This window comes from Rhipicephalus sanguineus, unplaced genomic scaffold (genome assembly GCF_013339695.2).
Source record: "Rhipicephalus sanguineus isolate Rsan-2018 unplaced genomic scaffold, BIME_Rsan_1.4 Seq10031, whole genome shotgun sequence".
Classification (NCBI taxonomy): domain Eukaryota; kingdom Metazoa; phylum Arthropoda; class Arachnida; order Ixodida; family Ixodidae; genus Rhipicephalus; species Rhipicephalus sanguineus.
This window is the reverse complement of record NW_023614146.1, coordinates 401,072-422,377: the sequence shown is the minus strand read 5'-3', so window position 1 is coordinate 422,377 and position 21,306 is coordinate 401,072.

Here is a 21,306-nt window from a genome sequence, read left to right as displayed (position 1 = left end):
AGATAGATAGATAGATAGATAGATAGATAGATAGATAGATAGATAGATAGATAGATAGATAGATAGATAGATAGATAGATAGAAACGCTCAAAGTGCCAAAGGTTCGCTAAGAAATGCTTCGCATTTAACAACTTCTTAGATACGACGGTATCTGTTGAAACAGGAAAATAAATGACCACGCCCTACAGGCAGCCAACAATACCTACATTACACTAGTCATCACCCGAGACACTGCAAACAAGGAACATTTGTCCTACAGCTTGCAGGAAGGATCGGTAGCGACGACGGTGACGATATTCAACACTTAAGCAACCTAGAGGGAACATTAGTTAAAAGAAATTACCCGCACGACGCTCTAAACAAGGTCTACAGCGAAGCATGTAAATTAGATAGGACATTAACAATGGCTAAAAGAGCCCCGGTTGCAAAGCCCAATCAGGCATTAGGAATTATAACCAAACACTCAAATGCGCTCCCAAACATGAATAGTGTCCTCCGCAAGTATTATCGAATATTAGCAAGCAACGAGCGGTTTAGAAAAGCGTTTCTTGAAGTGCCAAAAGTGCGGTGACATTTTTGTCTATGCAGAAGTTAATGGTCACTGTACTGCCAACAGAACACCGTTTTCTCGGCCAAGGTGTAAGACTTGCAGGCACCTTCTAGATGACATTATAGATAAAAGCACCGGGGGTGATCACCTCCATCATATAAAATGTAGTTTTACCTGTACTAGTTGAACCGTTGTCTACGTGATCGAGTGTTCATATTGTCCCAAACGGTACATTAGCAAAACAGGGCAGGCTGCTAATGTTAGATTGGGCGGGCATCATGCAGACACGACGAAGAAATTACCGAAAGCAGTGGCACAGCATTTTAACGTAGCAGGTCGCAACTTCGACAATCTCAAAGTTCCCATACTTCAGTCGAACTTCCGAACAGAAACAGAAAGTAAAGTCATGCCTTTTCCAGGAGTTTCATACACTCCGGCCTGCATGTATAAGCGCTTCAAAGGGTGCTCTTGAATCTACCCGACATGGTACATATCCAACGAAAGCCAATGACAATGAAAGATAAGCCCTTCTTGAAATTTCTAACCTGCCACTGTCACGTGGTGCGCCCATCTGACAACGATAATTCAGCGAAACGTGCCCCCTCCCCTCGTCTCCTATTTTTTTCCACGCGATAGCTGATTCTTTTTGACTCACCCAATTCGTCACGGCGGCTTTTGCTTCTCCCCCTTCGCGCTTTCGCACTTGAACTCTCCTCTTCCTTTCTTGGTATTAGAGAAGAGGGTACGGTGTATATACACACAAGCGCTAAGGAAAGCACTTGCAACCTGGAAGAAGAAACAGTCCGCTTCCCATAACGTCGGCTCCAGGACACAACGCGTGTTTACGAATTTGTCATCGCAAGCTTCCATCTTTTTTTAACTCATGCCTTCTAAGTTTTAGGTTTTGGTTTTTGGTTTTAAGTCTTTAGAGGCCCGGCTTTTCCATCCATACATCTCATGTCGTGTGATCACGCTCAATATGAAGTGGTCAGCACAGCTAAAAAACAAGCCTAGTAATTCTCAAGCCCGTGTTACTACGAAAGAACGATGTCTAAACTACTGTATGAACCAAAATAACTAAAAAAATAACAGCAATAAATAACCTGATATAACTAAAACTCTACGGAAACATCTGCCTGGCTCCTGTGCCGTGCCACCAGAGATGGCGCCACCGCCTCATCAAAAGCATGAATGCTCCTCCTATTGGCACTTCTCCCACTTCTCTGGCGGCGCATTCGTCGCTACACCTTTGCAGGGGAAAGAACCTGACGAAACTCGGTGCAAACGACAGGTATCACAGCTGCCGTAACACGCTGGAAATCTACGAAACACAAAAAAAATTACACCATTTCCCGCTAAAGGGACCATGAGGCGATGCGAAGCCAGAGCACGATCGCGTTCCGTTGGCATTCGTTGGGCATGCTACCGACCTCGCGTGGGAACCCTAGGCGCGTCGTGTCTTCCCTCTAGCCTAGCCGTTCATTCTCACAGGGAGAGCGGGGAACGCGGCCGACAGGCTTGCGAGAGGGGGGCAGGGTAGGAGAGGAGAGAGAGGGGGACGAGACGCGCATGCGCTGGCGCTCATCGCGGCGTTGCGCAGGAGAGAATTTCGGCATGTCGAGCCCGCATTTCAGAGGAGTCAACCGAAGCAAGCGCTGGACAACGCGCGCAGGGCTCTACCACTTGAAGGAGAGGAGAATAGAGAAGGAGAGTAGCGCATGCACCGCGAGAGCAGAAGCGAGAACGCAGGAGAAGCGCAAGCGCTGGGAGAGAAGTGGAGAGAGTAACGCGCAGTTGTTGGAGAGAGGGAAGGCGGAGAGTTGCGCACGCGTAGTGCGAATGCGGACTACCACGCCGCCGGACATACCCCGGAGCAAGAGATGCTTTCGCATCTAAAAGTAGCGGGCATGTCGCAATACCGAGTTCGCGAATCTCCCTAACAAGATTCTACTCCTGCCGGGGGAACCCTACATGCTTACCCAAGACTTTAGACAGTTATAGTTTAGCGGGTTGAGCGGAATAGCGGGATCGAAATGCGCATGCGCAGTACGCAAAAAGACCCGTAGCGTTTACCGTACGCACGCAATTTTTGAAATTTAGCGTTACCGTGTTTGCGTGGTTAGCGTAGTGCACGTAAAACATGGCGGCCGTTTTGGGCGCCCGCTTCGAATTCAATGTAGCGTCGATGTGGACGGATCCACTTCTTTCGTAGCAAACGACTGTGCGAAATGACTTCGCTTGCCTTCAGGTAGCTTTGACGACAGAGTATTACGGATAACTTGGCGTAGTTTTTGAGATCGCTTCCCATTTCGAACGTCCCTAGGCCTAACTAGAAGATCGGTGTAAACAAGTCTGCAACATGAACATTTTCGCTCTTGGTGTGTAGTTCATATTTATTTACCTTTATTGTCACTAAAAAAAGTAGTAATATTGTTGCATGCGGGGATACAGGCGAGCATTCTCGATTTTCTTCTTTTCAGTTTTTTTAACGCATTTGCCCTTCGCTAGGAGGCACCACCGTCCCAGCTTCGGCACGTAAACGCTATCCCGCTAAACTAAAAACACGCTTTCCGCAACTAACGTTTGCGGCACGGTAACGCTATTCCCTTAACCCCCGCTATCACGCTAACGCTAAGCTATAACCGTCTACAAGGCAGTTTTCGAATAGCGTACGCCAAGTTAGCGTTAGTGTTTGCGGCCTGCTATTTCTGTCACTTAACGGGAGCCCGCAAGCGGTTAGCGTACGACGCATGCGCAGTTGCGCGATAAGCCAACGCAAAGCTTTGCGTACGCTACTCGAAAGCTCCCTATTAGCGCCATCGACGGCTCGCTAAACGGGGAAGTGAGAATTCTGCGAACGGAAATATCAGCGGGACAGTGCTGCGCCCTACCTCAGGTTTCACAGTATTGGTGCTGTTGTTTTTTCACGGGAGGGGGGGGGTAACAAACTAGCAGCTCAAGATGATGTGAGCCTCTTTTAAACAACAAAAGAAATTGGCTTATGGTCCTAGGCGTAAGTGCCACTCACCTCTTTTCCTGCGTCCTCTCGTCCAACCAGGAGTGTCTTCTTGTCAACCAGACCGAGTGCCTCGTTCACAGGGCGAACTGCGATGATGACTTTCCCATCTCTAGTGGCGAGGTGGCAGAGCATGGCGGCACCTTAGCTTCTCCGAGTGTGGCTGTCAACTGAAGTGACGAGGCGGTGGAAGTGATCCGAGATTCTGTGAATAACCAACACAGGCAGACCGATTATTTGGATTTAAAAATACACTTGGTGCAACAAACCATAACTGTACAGACATATGACACGAGTGGTTCGCTTTAAATAATTTCTCAACGAAAACAAAAATGAACGTAAGAACAGGCGGGAACCTCGTTTTGCAATAGGCACAGGCTATGCGCGAATGAAAGCACTTGCTTTCTGAGAAATCGTTCAAAATGTGCTCCCGGCAAAATTCGGCAGATCCCACATACCATGGGAAACGATGTTATGCGAAGCATGCGGCTGGAAGGTGACTGTGGCGTAATTTTTCACATTGACCCAAACTTTAGGAAATGACGCTAAAGATATGTGCACATCGAATACGCACGTATACATGTTGAAGAGTCGCACATGTGTTATACAATCATCAAAATTGGCTAGCGCGAAAATGGACAAGGACTGAGAAGGAACACTGATGTACAGGACAGGCACTACTCGCAACTAAACTTTATTCAGAAACGTCTTCCTACATATATACAAAGCCGAGTGGCGCGCGCAGGCGCAATGCACATGACAGTCGACATGCTAATCAGGACCGGGATACCAAAACATATTCGCATTACAACCAAGTGTCTAAGAACAGTCTTTCCTTACTGCGCAGAACAACAGAAGTGTCACTGATACATTCACGGTCTTTCTTTTTAATATGATAAGCCTCCATTAGTTCTCTGGCCAGCGCATTCCCACTTCTGCCCAGAATTCGAATGCTAGACAGCACTGGCTCACAGGCACAGGTCCTACAATGCGTAGGCAGATGAAAAGTCAAATTATTCTTAACAGAGCGCTCGTGTTCCCGTGCTCGATCGTTGACGCAACGACCAGTCTGTCCGATATAAACCTTGCCACAAGTGAGTGGGATTTCGTACACGACGCCTACGGCGCATGTGACGTAGGGCCGGACGTGCTTTTTTCCGCACGTCGGTTTTTTAAGTGGGCCCGAAATGCGCGGGCATATCCCAGCCAGTTTATGCGGCGCTGAAAAAACTATAGGTACATTGTACCTATTTGCCACATTTTTTAAATTGTGTGCCACTTTGTGCACATACGGCACCACTTCCGGCCTTTTTTCTGCACGAGCAGAGCCAGGCCTCTTCTTCCCCTTCAGTTTCTGAAGGAGGGTTTCGGACACAGCAGTCAAGTTCGAGCAGGGGAACCCAGCCGCCTGTAGGCGCTCAATCTGGCTATTAAAACTATCCTGAGCCAAGTGAACGCAGGACTTTGCCAGCACCGATTCAAGGCATTGTGAGGCAATAGCTCGTTTTACAACCTTACTATGAGCAGAATCAAAGCGTAAAAGCTCTTTTTGGGCTCGCGGAGAGTACTTCCAGCAAATATGCTGCCCCCTTAAAAGCATATTAAGATCTAAAAATTGCAAGGGGAAGAAGAGGCCTGGCTCTGCTCGTGCAGAAAAAAGGCCGGAAGTGGTGCCGTATGTGCACGAAGTGGCACACAATTTAAAAAATGTGGCAAATAGGTACAATGTACCTATAGTTTTTTCAGCGCCGCATAAACTGGCTGGGCTATGCCCGCGCATTTCGGGCCCACTTAAAAAACCGACGTGCGGAAAAAAGCACGTCCGGCCCTACGTCACATGCGCCGTAGGCGTCGTGTACGAAATCCCACTCACTTGTGGCAAGGTTTATATCGGACAAACTGGTCGTTGCGTCAACGATCGAGCACGGGAACACGAGCGCTCTGTTAAGAATAATTTGACTTTTCATCTGCCTACGCATTGTAGGACCTGTGCCTGTGAGCCAGTGCTGTCTAGCATTCGAATTCTGGGCAGAAGTGGGAATGCGCTGGCCAGAGAACTAATGGAGGCTTACCATATTAAAAAGAAAGACCGTGAATGTATCAGTGACACTTCTGTTGTTCTGCGCAGTAAGGAAAGACTGTTCTTAGACACTTGGTTGTAATGCGAATATGTTTTGGTATCCCGGTCCTGATTAGTATGTCGGCTGTCATGTGCATTGCGCCTGCGCGCGCCACTCGGCTGTGTATATATGTAGGAAGACGTTTCTGAATAAAGTTTACTTGCGAGTAGCGCCTGTCCTGTACATCAGTGTTCCTTCTCAGTCCTTGTCCATTTTCGCGCTAGCCAATTTTGAAGATTATGAACCAACTAGCCCAACAACGTATACTCTTAAGTTATACAATCAGTTGTCTACAGTTGCGTAACGATGCCAACAGCAACATGGGTATTAACACCAGACGCGGTAAGCTGATATCTAGTGCTTATACTTTTTCGTTATGATGGAGAACGCACGCACGATTCACGAAACCGCGTGCATGTGTGGAAGGGGTTCTTGAGAGTTCTCCGGCAGGTGGCGGTGAGCGGAATGTCTGTTATTGTAATTGACGTGCGCATCGCAGACCTCGTTGAATCAGCTGCCTGTATGTTCGTGTTCTGTGTCTGCGGCCTACGATGAAGTTGCGCATCGCCGTCTTCTTATATAAGCGCACGCCTCCACACCTGCAATGAAGCCGCTTCCTGTGGACAACACAGTGGGATCACCACTCCAGGTCTGATAAAGTGCTAACACGCCAGTTTCTGTGACAAGAGAGTTTTTTTAGAGGTCATACACATGCGTGTGCACAGACGTTGAGAACGGCGAGCGTGAGGTGATGGTTGTGGTATCGAATGAACGTGGTAGCCAGGTCCAAGACAATGTCTACAGGACTGTTTGCCAGCCGGGTCATGTCGTCGACAGACTTTTTGTCAATGGAGCCGGCGACATGTCGGAACCTGAAGTAACGTTTTGCGTTCGTGACATATAGGTCGTCGAGGCTGGTATCTCAAGAAAGTGCTACGTAGACCAACTTCAGTGGTTGGCGCTAATCGTTTCAGTAGACTACTTGGGCGTATGTGGCCCTTTGTGACTTACATTGTAGCGATGCTGAAGCACAGAGACTAGTCAAACAAACGTATTTATTGAGGGCGAACCTGTGCCCACAACTCTAAGTGCCTGCGGTCGTAAAAACTACGACTCAGTCGAACACCATAGAGGTCATCCCACTGTCTTCCTCTTTCTCTTTATCCGAAGTCCCAAGCGCGTGGCGCATGCGAGCTGGGTCCGACCAGGTGCGCGTGCCACGATCGTCTTTGCGCGGTAACGACAATACGGCTCGCATGCGTGTCCTGTATGCGCAGGGATGGGCGCGTTATTTGAATGCGGCTAAGATGTCGCGGCATTATCCCCCTCCTCATACGCATCGTCCCGATGCGTCGGACAATAAAAGGATTCCTGGTGTGCCTCACTCGTTTTCCGGTGGTCTTTCATAGTAGGGCTTAATGCGGACTACGTGTACCACCTCCGTGGGATTGCGACGTCTTGGGCTGCCGTGTCCAGCGGACTTGACTTCCTAAGTCACGTCGGTTACACGATGAAGTACTTTGTAAGGGCCGAAGTATGGGTTGAGAAGCTTTTCGGAGAGTCCACAGCGGCGCACTGCGGTCCATATCCACACTTTGTCACCGGACTCATAAAGCGCCTCAGTACGTCGCTGGTTGTACCGACTGGAATGGACGCGCTGTTGGCGGCGTATTCTGTTTCTTGCCATCTGTCGTGCTTCCTCGGCTCTTTGCAAGAAATCGTCTAGGTCAGGTGGACAACTGCTTTCATCATCTAGTGGCAACATGGCATCCAATGGAGTAGTTACTCTTCGGCCGAATACAAGTTCGAATGGCGCAACTCGAGTTGTTTCTTGAACGGCTGTATTATATGCGAAGGTTATGTAGGGCAATATTTCATCCCACAGTCTTTGTTGTACATCGACATACATTGAAAGCATGTCAGTTAGAGTTCTGTTCAGGCATTACGTTAATCCATTCGTTTGAGGGTGGTATGCCGTAGTTCTTCTATGATCTGTATGTGTCATTCGCATCAGACATTTCATTAGGTCTGCAGTAAAAGCTTTTCCACGATCCGTAATAACTGCGATGGGCGCACCATGCCTGAGGACTATGTTGTTGACGAAGAACTTGGCAACTTCGAGAGCTGTTGCACTGTACAGAGAATCAGTCTCAGCGTACGGGTCAGATAGTCTGTGGCTACAACGATCCACTTCTTGCCTGTAGATGATGTCGGAAAAGGTCCTAAGAGATCCATCCCGACTTGTTGGAATGGGCCATGCGGCGGGTCGATTGGTTGGAGAAGGCCTGCTGGTTTCACGGATGCAGTTTTGCGCCTTTGACATTCACGACAAGTTTTGACGTAGTGCCGCACTGATGCTATCAACTTAGGCCAACAGTCTTTCCGACGCATTCTGGCAAATGTACGGCTCCCACCCATATGTCCAGATGTCGGTTCGTCGTGACATGCGTGCAGAATTTCTTCTCGTATAGCTGTAGGTACGACCAGCAAAAACTTCTCGTCGTTGGGCTCGAAGTTCCTCTTGTAAAGGACACTTCCTCGAAGGCAGAACGAAGGGAGACTTCTGGAGAAAATGTGCGGGACTTGAACGTCGAGTCCCTGGAGGCGTTGTATAAGCGACAGCAAATCTGGGTCATCTCGTTGTTGTTGAGTGATTTCCGATGCGCCGACGATGCCTAGGAACGGGAAGTCTTCGTCCACTGGCACATTTGTGTCAACTGGTGCGCGTGACAGGCAGTCGGCATCGCTGTGTTTTCTCCCGGATTTGTACACCACAGTAATATCATACTCCTGCAGCCTAAGGCTCCATCTTGCTAGTCTGCCTGACGGATCCTTGAGATTTGCCAGCCAGCACAGGGAATGGTGGTCACTGACTGCTCTGAATGGTCTGCCATAGAGGTAAGGTCGAAATTTACGTATTGCCCAGATGACCGAGAGACACTCTTTTTCGGTGGCAGAGTAGTTTGTCTTAGCTTTCAAGAGCTTGCGGCTGGTATAGGCTAACACTTTCTCTTCACCATTTTGGCACTGGACTAGGATGGCGCCGAGGCCGACATTACTCGCATCGGTATGAACTTCAGTGTACGCTGTCTCATCGAAATGGGCAAGGATTGGAGAAGCTTGTAGGCGTTTCCTTAACTCGTCAAAGGCTTCCTGTTGTGCGATTTCCCACATAAAGGGCACGTCGTCTCTTGTTAGATTTGTAAGAGGTTCGGCAATCTTGGAAACGTTTTCCACAAATCGCCTATAGTACGCGCATAAACCCAAAAAACGACGTACTGATTTTTTGTCTCCCTGAGTGTCGGGAACCTCGCGACCGCAGCTGTTTTTTCGGGATCTGGACGAACGCCTTCAAAACTAACGACGTGTCCGAGGAATCGCAGCTCTTCAAAGCCGAAGTGGCATTTTTCTGGTTTAATTGTCAACTCTGCTGAGCGGATGGCTTCCAACACTATGCGCAGTCGCTCTAGGTGTTGGTCAAATGTTGCGGAAAACACGACAACATCATCCAAATACACCAAACATGACTGCCATTTCAATCCCGCCAGGACAGCGTCCATCATTCTCTGAAACGTCGCTGGCGCGGTACACAGGCCAAATGGGAGCGCTTTAAATTCGTAGAGGCCGTCTGGGGTTACGAATGCCGTCTTTCCACGGTCCCGCTCATTCACCTCTATCTGCCAATATCCGCTCTTGTGATCCAGGGAGGAGAAAAATTTTGCACATCGCAGCCGATCTAGCGTATCATCGATACGCGGCAGAGGGTATACATCCCGTTTAGTTACGCTGTTCAGTTTTCGATAGTCGACACAGAATCGAAGTGTGTTGTCTTTCTTCTTAACAAGCACTACGGGAGACGCCCATGGGCTATTGGAAGGCTGAATGACGTCATCGGAAAGCATCTCCTCGACTTGCTTCTTGATGATTTCTCTTTCCTTTTGTGATACTCGATATCATCATCAGTCTGTCTAGGCCCACTGCAGGGCAAAGGCCTCTCCCATATTCCGTCAATCGACCCGGTCCTGTGCTTTCTGCTGCCACGTTATACCTGCAAACTTCTTAATCTCATCTACCCACCTATTAGATGCGAAGTATCTTAAGGCGGAGCTCAATCCGGTGGTGGTGGTGGTGGTGGTGGTGTGCGTTCTGACCACCCTTACTGCGCATGCGCATACCCTCTCCACACACCTCCTCTCCCCTCTCCACACCTTCTCTCCACACCTCCTCTCCACTTTCCCTCTCCCCTTCCCCTCTCCACTTTCCCTCTCCCCTTCCCCTCTCCACTTTCCCTCTCCCCCTTTTCACTCTTCCTCTGAAACGCGGGCTAGACATGCCGAAATTCTCCCCTGCTCAACGCCGCGATGAGCTCGAGCGCATGCGCGTCCCCTCCCCTTCTCTCTCCTCTCCTACGCTGCCCCCCTCTCGCCCGCCTGTAGGCCGCGTTCCCCGCTCGCCCTGTGAGAATTAACGGCCAGGCTAGATGGAAGATACGACGCGCGTAGCGTCCCTCTTCGCGTTCCACGACGCGAGGTCGGTAGCATGCCCAACGAACGCCAACGGAACGCGATCTTGCAAGTGCTCCGGCTTCGCATCGCCTCATGGTCCCCTTTAGCGGGAGATGGTGTAATTTTTTTGTCTCCCCCTCACGCGTTTGCCATCTCTTGGAATCCAGTCAGTTACCCTTAATGACCACCGGTTATCCTGCCGACGTGCTACGTGCCCGGCCCATATCCATTTCTTCTTCTTGATTTCAACTATGATATCCTTGACTCCCGTTTGTTCCCTGATCCACTCTGCTCTCTTCCTGTCTCTTAAGGTTACACCTATCATTTTCCTTATTTTCCTTTCCATCGCTCGCTGCGTCGTCCTCGATTTAAGTTGAACCCTCTTTGTAACTCTCCAGGTTTCTGCTCCGTAGGTAAGTACCGGTAAGATGCAGCTGTTATATCGGTCTCGTAGCGCCTTCTGTTATAATCCTGTGCTTCGCAATAGGTGTGCGTCGCGCCTTCGCGGAAGTGGAGAAACAGTCAGAGAATTCCTTTATAAGGGCGTATATCCGTGTCTTTTGAGTTTCTGGGAGGTTATGGTTGACGGTAACTGATGTGTCGACGTTGCAGGTCCCTGTTAGAGCGGGTGGCATTGTTATTAAGCTGCATAGTTCAGTCACCATGCAGAACTCGTGGAAATAGGCGATAGCCGTACCTTGGCCGATGTGCTGACATCCGTTCCCGAATTTAGTAAGTAGGACATCTGCGCGGCCATTTGTTAAGTGTACAAGACCCCGAGCCACACAAATTCCTTTGTTCAGAAACAGCCCTACATTTCCGTCCGCTATTCCTTCGCGGTCGTTAAATGCCTCATTCTCCACAACACCATTACACTGCAACGTGGCGGCACAGTGACATCATCATCAACAATGCGCAGAGCAGTTAGGCGTCGCTCCACCGATTCCTCCGCAGACATAGCTTGTTCGGTCGAAAATGACACACTGGACCTACGCAGGTTAATTATGGCGCCGTTAGCTTGTAGAAAATCCATTCCTAATATGAGCTCCCTTGAACATTCCGGCGGTACAATGAAGTCGGCAACGTAAGTAAAGCCTCTTATTTCGAGCCTTGCGGTGCATTAGTCAAGGGGCGTAATAACCTGACCACCTGCTGTCCGTATCTGCGATCCACTTCATTTCGTCACAACTTTTTTTAGTTTCGTTGCCATTTTGTGACTTATTACCGAATAATCAGTGCCGGTGTCAACTAAGGCGTTCAGCTCGCATCCGTCTATTTTCAACCGCAAATCTGAAGTAATCTTTGCACTGCTACTCTTATCTGCTGGAAACAAAGCCTCGTCACCATGGAACCATGATGGAGGATCTTTGTACCTGTGGTTATCAGTGGCCTCACGTCCACAGGTCGCTTGCTTCAGTTTTCCGGGTGTGGGCTTGGAGAACGACGCCCAGGCAGTCTGGGAGATGTACGTGGACTGGGTGAACGGTAGCGCATGGGCGACGGTGATCTTGGCTGATGTTGGCGTGGAGCAAGTGGAATCTGGCGCGTGGACAGGTACTCTTCTATCTCTTCTGGTCGCTCACCGTTTCGAGGGCATGGTGCATACAAGGGAAAGCCCCTTAATCCAGCCTTAATCCAGCCTTCCATTTCTCCGTAATGGAAGCACAAAGGCCTACGCTCATGGTCACGCCAGACGTCACTTTTCCGGGGCCTTTGCTCCCCATAGAGCAGACGGCACTTGTCGTGCTGGAGGCATGTAGGTTGGCGCTGATTCAGGCGGACGAGGTGCGTTGCGTGCTGCGGGTGGGTAAGGAGTTGCCATCGCAACTTCTGCATTGCTGTGTACCACGGGTTGCCTGAGTACCTCGGAGTACGTTGGGGTGCGTCGAATTGGCTGCGGCGCACGCTCCGGCTCCCGTATGACCTGCCTCAGTTCGTCCCGCACAACGTCGACGACTGATAGCGCAGCTGTAGTCTGAGGTGTTTGCAACTTACTCAGCTCTTCCCTGATCACTGATCTGATGAGCTCTCGCAGGGCTTCGACGTCGTTCCGCAGGCTTCCGGAGAAGACATGTGCAGGTGCACAGTTTATGTCCCGGTTGTAGTGCCGAGCCCGCTGCTCCAGCGTTCTTTCGATGGCTGTCGCCTCCGAATGGAACTCAGCAACTGTGTGAGGTGGGTTGCGGACGAGAACAGCGAATAGCTCTTGTTTCACTCCCCGCATAAGATGTCGTAGCTTCTTGTCTTCGCTCATGTTCATATCCGCACGCTTGAATAGGCGGGTCATGTCCTCGATGTACATTGCCACACTCTCGTTTCTGAGCTGGTTCCTCGTTTGAAGAGCAGCCTCCGCCTTTTCCTTGCGGTCTGTGCTCCCACGTAGAAAAAGAGGACTCATGGTTCTCAAACCAGGTCTTTGCAAAGTCTTCCAAAACAAAGTATACACGACGAAGCTTCTCCCTCTCGTCCCATCCATTCTAGTTCCCCACTCTCTCGAAGAGGTCCAACCAGTCCTCCACGCCTTCGAACGAGTCGCCATGGAATACTGGCGGCTTGTGAGGTTGACTGACGACCACTTGTGACGGAGTTGCCTGACTAGTCATAGCGGTGGCGTCCGTCGTCTGAGTTCCCCTTGGCGTGAAGTGAAGAGGACTGAACTCAGGCGAGTCACCTCGAAGACGACGGCTGGCCCTCTGGTGCACAAGTGTCAGCTCCACGCGATCGACTCGCTGTTGGTCGGGGCTAAGCGCTCTTGCGTTCGTGGGGCTTCAATTCATACCCCGCACCTCCACCAGAAATGTAGCGATGCTGAAGCACAGAGACTAGTCAAACAAACGTATTTATTAAGGGCGAACCTGTGCCCACAACTCTAAGTGCCTGCGGTCTTAAAAACTGCGACTCAGTCGAACACCATAGAGGTCATCCCATTGTCTTCCTCTTTCTCTTTATCCGAAGTCCCGAGCGCGTGGCGCATGCGAGCTGGGTCCGACCAGGTGCGCGTGCCACGATCGTCTTTGCGCGGTATCGACAAAACGGCGCGCATGCTTGTCCTGTATGCGCAGGGATGGGCGCGTTATTTGAATGCGGCAAAGAAGTCGCGGCAATGTATAGTTACGCAGTTTACTTACGCAAGGGGAAACTGTGTCCTCTTACGCTAGATATTTTTGTCCTCTTACGCGAGAATGAATACTTACGAACTAGCTCAGCTCTCTGTTATTCTACACATAGCGGCAGCTTCTTCGCGTGTCACAAAGCGGCTCACAATGAATCTGGCGTCATCCTCGGTCAGCATGAAGCCATCGCCCAGCATATAAGAAATGGAGAGTTTACTTGCGCAAGGGAAACTGTGTCCTCTTACGCGAGATATTTTTTGTCCTATATCATGATTGTGGTGGTTTGCCTTACCACGGGCACCCATTTCAATTCTATTTAGGCGTGTGCGGTAGTGATGTGCTTTGTCCTGCCTGGGACGACCGTGGACTTTGGAAATTGAAGCCACAGTCGCACGAGGTTGCCGTGCTCTTCACGCTCGATGTACCACAAGGTGCCCATTTTTCTATTAATGAGGCCTTCGCTTACGTCGATGTTCGCCGTGATCACTTACAGCTTGCCGATGTTCAGGCAAATTAAAGCCGGCAGGCTAGTGGCGTAGCCAGGGGGGGGGGGGGGGCACACCGCCCCCCGAAATTTTTTCCCCATGGGATACAGAGCACAAAATGACACTCGACCCCGCTTATCTGCCCGGACCGAATATCGGATCAAGGAGGTGCCCCCCCCCCCTAAAAACATGTCCGCTTACGCCACTGCGGCAGGCTACCCATGTCACTTGCGTTCATCTTGGCCACCTTGGTCAGGACAACCTTGTGTACCTGCTCGTTCTTATATCCAGCGATGTTATCGCATGCGGGATGACATAACACGTTGTCCCCAGCGTCGTGGCAGCGTGCATTATTGCAGCCGACGTCCGCATTGCTGTAGCACGGCCGCTACATAAAAAAAAACAGGTGCGGCCTGCTGCGTGGCGCCGAAACGGCGTCCGGGTCCTAGTTCTCCTTGCGGCCGCACTGGCGCCAGCGCACTGCTACAGCTGTTCACGGAGAAGCGCTTCGACAACCGCGTTTGTACGCCCGACACATACTCCAATCAGGCCGTAGATAACGCGTTTTATAGTTGCACATTACAGGTTGAATATTGAAGTCGTTATTAGAACTGCCGAATACCCCACATATGTGAACAGTTTGCCCTGGAGTACCAATGTTTTGTACAGTGGGTCTCAATACTATCCATGAATGCTGCCCGTTTGACTCAACTGAAATGAAAAATGTCACTCAATCACTGATCCCGTTAATGGACAGGGAGTAGCCGGGAAAGTTCCAAGGGCTGACTTATCGGCCCACCAAAACGCACCACGAAAGAACACACAATTTAAATGTAGGTCCTTTTAGTGTGCCAACAAATGCCGGTCGTGGTCCAAAGCAAGAGTTAGAGCCAAGAGTTGACAACACAAACAAAATATATTCTGAGTTAAGGCTGTACAAGCACCACGCAAACATCCACACTCGACAGGTATCAATTACAACTCACAACATCACTTAGATGGTGTGTAAAACAACGGGAACAAACTTACCGTGCTACAAATGCACTCTCATCCATTAGAAATTATCCAAGAACACTTAAAGGCCTTGAATATTCACCAAACGTGTGCAGCCCACAATTATTCGAACGTTTCTCGTATATTTATATTCCATGAAATACTCAAACAATATCCAGCTCTGGTCACCGTCATTCGGCGACACTCTTCTAAACAGTGCTCCCACGGTGTCATCACTCGATTATCCAAGATCAACTGACCGCACTACTCGACTCACACGAACATAATTTTTTCGCCGACTTCACCCTACTGTCCTACCCTCCGTCGTCTCTCGTGTGGATCCTTCCTGGTTTCGCGAACATTCCAAGTGATTGTTCGGCTCGTAGCACGTAGCGCAGCGGCAGCTAGGGGAAAGGGATTCATCTCGCCGGTTCGTCTGCGGAATCGGTCGGTTCCACTTTGATTTCTTGAATTCTCCCGATATGCGCGGTTTTTAGGCTGTCGCGACCGCGACGGCGTTCTCGGTGGAGAGGGTAGAGAGAGGGAGAGGGTTCACGGTGGAGAGGGCGCCTTTTGATGCTTGTCCTTTTTTTTCGTTGCTAGCACCCGTTGGTGGTAGCAGTCAGCGCAGTGGCTTGATGCTGTAGTCAGGATGCGGAGGCGCGCGGCTGTTTTAGCGCTCGTTTGTGACAGAAAGAAGTGCTCTGTTACGAATATTACGCTTCCCGACACTGTAGATGGCATGGGAATACGTGGTACTTCACAGTAGCGTCTTTTCACACGTTCGCGATGCAAAGCGGCACACAACAGGTTCGCGTCATCACACCGCTAAAAAAAACCGTCTGCCACACACGCGGCACACCAAAAAACCGTACTGATGCGCAGGAAACATGAGGCAAGCTGCTCACACGCGCGGTCACACACAAGAAAGACACAAGAAACCACACGAAAAAGCACACGGACACGCATAAATCCTGAGGCGACCACACAGTAACACGAACCGGCGTCTGCCTTGCGGACCGTACTAGTGGCGCCCTCACCCAAAACAGCTGCCGCTCAGCCGACCCGCACTCGCCCATTGACGGCGACGCGACGCAGCAGGCCACACCTGTTTTTTTATGTAGCGGCCGTGGCTGTAGTATGCGGTATGCCGTCAGAGTGCTTAGCGGCATTTGTAGTCTTGACTTCTTTCTTGTGTCGGTGTTTCCACGCCCTGTTTCTTAGAATGAATACTTACGAACTAGCTCAGCTCTGTTATTCTACACATAGCGGCAGCTTCTTCGCGTGTCACAAAGCGGCTCTCAATGAATCTGGCGTCATCCTCGGTCAGCATGAAGCCATCGCCCAGCATATAAGAAATGAAGAGAACTGCGTAATGGCGGATCACGTGAACGAGTGGATGGCAGTCGAGCGTCGTGCAGGGGTGTTCTGTCTCCAGCTGCCCCACTTGCCTTGCGCATCGATGGGTATGTTCACGGTTACTGTGTTGATTTAGACTGTGAATTACCTGTCGCACATACCCGCATAACATGAACTGTGGTATGCGGGTATGTGCCACACGTGACTGAGGGTAAGGTTCTCATGACGTACGCGACAGGCGTTTTGATTTTTCAAATCTTGAGCAGTGAATCGTGTTCGTCATGTGGCGATACCGTTAAAGAGCCCGTTTCGCGGAAATTCCGTTGTCAGCGTCTTTATTTGTCAGCGAAAAATCAGTGTTCTACATGAGCGAAAAATCGTGAAAGATGCAAAGAAAAAATTCGGCAGATCCCACGCGTTGTGGTAATCTCTTTCATGCGAAGCAGTCAGCGAGTACTTCTATGCTGTAATTTATTGCTTGAAGCCAAGTGTTACGAGGTGGATCGACATGTTTTTGTAAGTGTAGTACCTAAGTGCATAACGTGGGCTTACCAGGCTCGTCGACAACACTAGCGTTTAAAGTGTAACTGATGGCGCGACGTAACGTCAGTTCTCACGTTAGAGTAGACACGTCAGTATCATCGAAAGTAACTGCTCTTTTTGGTGCGATCATGTGAATATCATACCTAACTTTCGGCAATGTATTCCTCCGGGGTTCGTGTTGCGTGTGTTTTAACTAACTCTTTATTCTGCTCTTTCTTACTGTTGTTCCTTGTTCTCTATTCTATCCTTTATTCCCCCTTTCCAACCCATATGTAGGGTGGACAAAGGGGGAATAACCGAACCAACTCTTGGTTAACCTCCCTGTCTTTCTGCTTCGTTTCTCTCTCTCTCCGCGGTCGAGCAATGCTTCAATATAGCTTGCTAATCATAGGAATACAAATGTAATGTTTATTAGACTGCTAGAAAAGCGGAGCCAACATTGAAACCACAGGCGTTAATCTGATATGACGCCTGTATTGTAGGAGTACATATTTAGGGTTCATTGCTTTCTTGTAAAATTACATATCCAGCACCACAACCACAATTGACGTTGCACCGTCATTATGCCCACATAGGCTGTTTTTCCAAACCAGTTTATAGAGCTGTTGTGGGTCTCTGGTAGAATACCTGATTGCCACGCAGAATACTTGTGTTCGAGTTCTGCTGGGATCCTAAATTTTATTCTTTCCATTCTTCGGGTCAGCGCTGTCGATGTCGGTTTTTATTAATGCTCTCGCATTTAAATTACCAGTGTCTGTTCTCGCCATTCCTGCGTAGGTATAAATTGTCGATGATCTGTGGCACATACCCGTACACCGAGGCCCGTGGTAAACGGGTACGTGCGACACGTGTCTGGAGGAAAGGGTTTAACAACGCGCGCGACAGGATGTTCCCGCTATTCATGTCATCACCCGCCAGTGATATTCGTGAAATCCTCTTACCGTCCCATGTCAACTTTGGCCTACACCAAGTTATAGAGGCGATCATGAGAGCACCCAGACGTGGACGGCTATATATATATATATATATATATATATATATATATATATATATATATATATATATATATATATATATATATAATATCATATAGTGGGAGGATTCTCCTTAACACGTGTAATATTGCGTGCCAGAACCGTAGAATCGTGCCAAGCGTCAATACATGTTAAATGCGCCACGAGCGGTTGTTTTTAAGGGCCAGCAGAAAGCGCTCAGGCATATTTAACCGTCATCAGCAGCAAAATCATCAACAAAGTGCGCAGCTTACGCGCGCGTGTGAGCCCTTCGCTGATTCGCAAAAGGGGCAATTATGGTGTAGGGCACTTCGCAACTGTACTTGCACTAGACATCCTAAGTTAGTTTGAAAGGGCCAATGTTATGCGCACAGAGGTTCGTTTCTTTGCGGCCTGGTTGGGGTGTCAACCGAGAAGCGAAGCAAGGCCTGCGATTGAGAAGGCGATGCGCACGGGGCCCGATTACGCTGTCGCGTTCTACTCTCCAAGGCGAAGCTCAAGCGTCCTCCAAGTTTTCTCCCTTTATTCCCTTTCTCTCTGTTTTCTCTTTCTCTGTGTCTCCCTCTCTCTGTAGTCGTTCTGTCGACCCCTTTTCTCTCTCTCTCTAACTATCTCTGAACTCGTTCTCCGCTCCTTCTTTACATCCTCCTCACCTTCACTTTCCATTGCCACATATTGCTGTGTTATACTATAGTAGGTTATGCTATACCTTGCTAGCGTGCCTGGATGGCCGAGTGTTTACGACGCTTGCCTTCAGATCGTGAGAACGCGGGTTCGAACCTAGGGTTACCAACTCTTCAGTGAATGGAGTCTCGGTGAGAGTCGGGCGGGGTACACTAACATAGGGAGCCAGTGAAATCAGTTTTCTTTATTGCGGTATCTTCCAGAAATATCCACTGTTTATTTATTGTTTCGCCCTCTTGAAATGGTACTTGAGCTGGCTACGGGCAGCTCGCAAAACTTCATCTTGCTGATGGAAGTAATCGTAAAAGTTCTTGCACTTCAAGCGGAAGTTCAGCTAAAGACCGTCGCAGTCACTGCTAGCCACCGCTTCGTGCGTGCGATTCGTGAGAACTTCGCGTTTTGTAGCGTGACGCCCGTTGTTGGGCGTGCGTTAGATCACATAAAAAATCTAACTAGACGGTCTGGCATAAATCCGAGACATATCATATAGTTTTCCCGACAGGATTGGGGGCGCTGTATGAAAATTCGGGAGAGGCCCGCGGAATCCGGGACGTTTGGTAACTCTATTCAAATCTCGCCACTCCAAGAAATTTTTCCGGCATGAATTTTTCTATTTCTATGTCTGTCGTCTTTTTTCTTGCTCTCTCTCTTTCTCTGCTTCAGTCTCCGAATAAAAGAGTTACTGCTCCCACGAAGGACAAATCGGCGCACAGCTCTGGGAGCGAACCAGAACGGAAAGGCGATGAAAAGATGATGAAGAGATCGCGCGCCGGTTCCTTATGATTACCCTTTTACATCTACGACACACAGCAAAACTCATCCCTAACAGCCGTGCCGTAAAATGATTCTGCAAGTAAAGCACCGATGGTCCACTCCGGTATTCCTGTGCCCGCTCTTCACTGGAGTGTACGCTGAGGTTTTCGGGCACCCGGGCTTTAGCGTAAGCCTGAGCATGAGCAGTGCTCTATGTCGAAGTGATAGAGGAAAGCTAGAACGATGCGCTGTGGTCGGTGGCTGCGGAGCGCACAGTGGAAAGCCGGTCGTTTCGTACGAGTTATTTGTGGAGGAGCAAGCGGGGGTGTAGATATTGAAGGTGAGGAAATCTTTTCTGCAGCCCTTGTTGGAAGAACGGCTAAGTGCGCAGCGAACTCGCCCACTATTCTGTAGGTCCTTCTCGCCCCCTTCTGTCGGATAAGCGCCAACTCATATTTTAGCGCACTGTCCTCGTTTTCAGAAGTGCAGTGCGGTGAAACCCTGAGGGGATGCGCTAGTGTCGTTTAAATATGTACGCGCCTGCTGACAATGTTCGATGGTGTGGCAAGGCTCTCACACTAAGCAGAAGACAACTGATGAGACAAGTCATTGCCCATTGTTCGGGTGAAGGGCGAAGTGGGGCGAAAGGAACAGCGCTACGTTTCAGGACATTCTACTGTAGCATCATCAGACCCAAGTGCACCAGCCGGTCTCGCAGCACTCGCCCTGGTGTTTATGCTTGGAGGAGTTACATCCAGGTGGAAACAGACAGTAGCATACCACTTTTCAGCTAAATAATGTATAGCTCTGTAACTTCTAAAGGAGAAAAGCAGTTTATCTAGCCAACAGCGACACATTGTTCTCTCTCGTAAGTGAATTTCAGTAGACTGCAAAACCAACTAAGCGAGCTTATCATGCAACTTTAGGCCTTGCCGCCACAGTGAAGCGGTGATTATGGTATTCGACTGCTGGCCCGAAAGATACGGGTTCGATACCAGCCGTGGCGGTCGCATTTCGATGGAGGTGAAATACTAATAGTTCAATGTCGGTGCACTCTACAGCACCCCAGATGGTCGCAAATATTCGGAGCACTCCGCTAGGCCATAACTCGTAATCATATCGTGTTTTTGACACATTAAACCCCAAAGGATCAATAAACACCAGAAATTATAACTTGTTTTTCTTTTTCAGTTGACTCCTTTGATGCAAAGCAAATATTGGCCATACTTTTTGACATCATCAGGAAATGTGAAGCAATTGGTCTGTGCGTAGACTGTAACTACTGACATAGGGAGTGGGAACCAGGCCATTTGGAGACTGTACAGTATAATGGCCACAAAGTACGGGCGCCCTCGGACCACATGTCCTCACCCCTGTGATGAAGGCCGCAGCCTACACTTCCTTGCGGATGCACCCCGCCTTCTGAAAAACTTGCGTGGTCATCTGGTGAGGCAGCAGAAGATAGTTCTGGATGATGAGACTGTGGTTAAGAACAAGTTGCCAACCAATGAGGTAAAGTACTTTGTTGCTATGTAAGCAGTGAGTGGCATCTTGCGGTCACGTAGTCGCCAAGAGAAACTAATTTCTTTAACAGCTTTATGCCAATGACCACAAGTTATAACACTTCAAGACATCAGCAAATAAACACTGCTGTATGAATGCACTGCTCTTTAAATGCTTCTGCTTGCAGTTGCTAATTAACCCTGCCAGAATGGCTGCACAAGCGGCTCTACCACGTTCAAGTGCAACTTAAATTGCATTAAAGACGATCGTGAAAGCCAAACACAGCAGACTCTGTCCACATTTCTGCAGGCTTGATGGTTTATGCCTTTCTAACTGTCAACAAGACGCACCAAATGGATCGAATGGATCAGCACATTCTGATAACCCCATGTTGCATTATATGGCTCCATCTTATACCTGCATATTTCCCCATATCATCGCCTCTAATCCTCTGCTGTTGACTGCACCCTTTCTGTTCTATGTTTTTCTATATTTCTATATTTCTATGTTTTTCGATATTTCTATGTTCGTGTGTTCAGTTACATCTGTAATAATCTGTATTTCACCTATGTATATTTATATCTTTTTTTGTACATGCTGTTTTGCCCCCCTTACACAATGCCCCACGAGGGCGCTGTAAGGTACTCATAAATAAATAAATAAATACT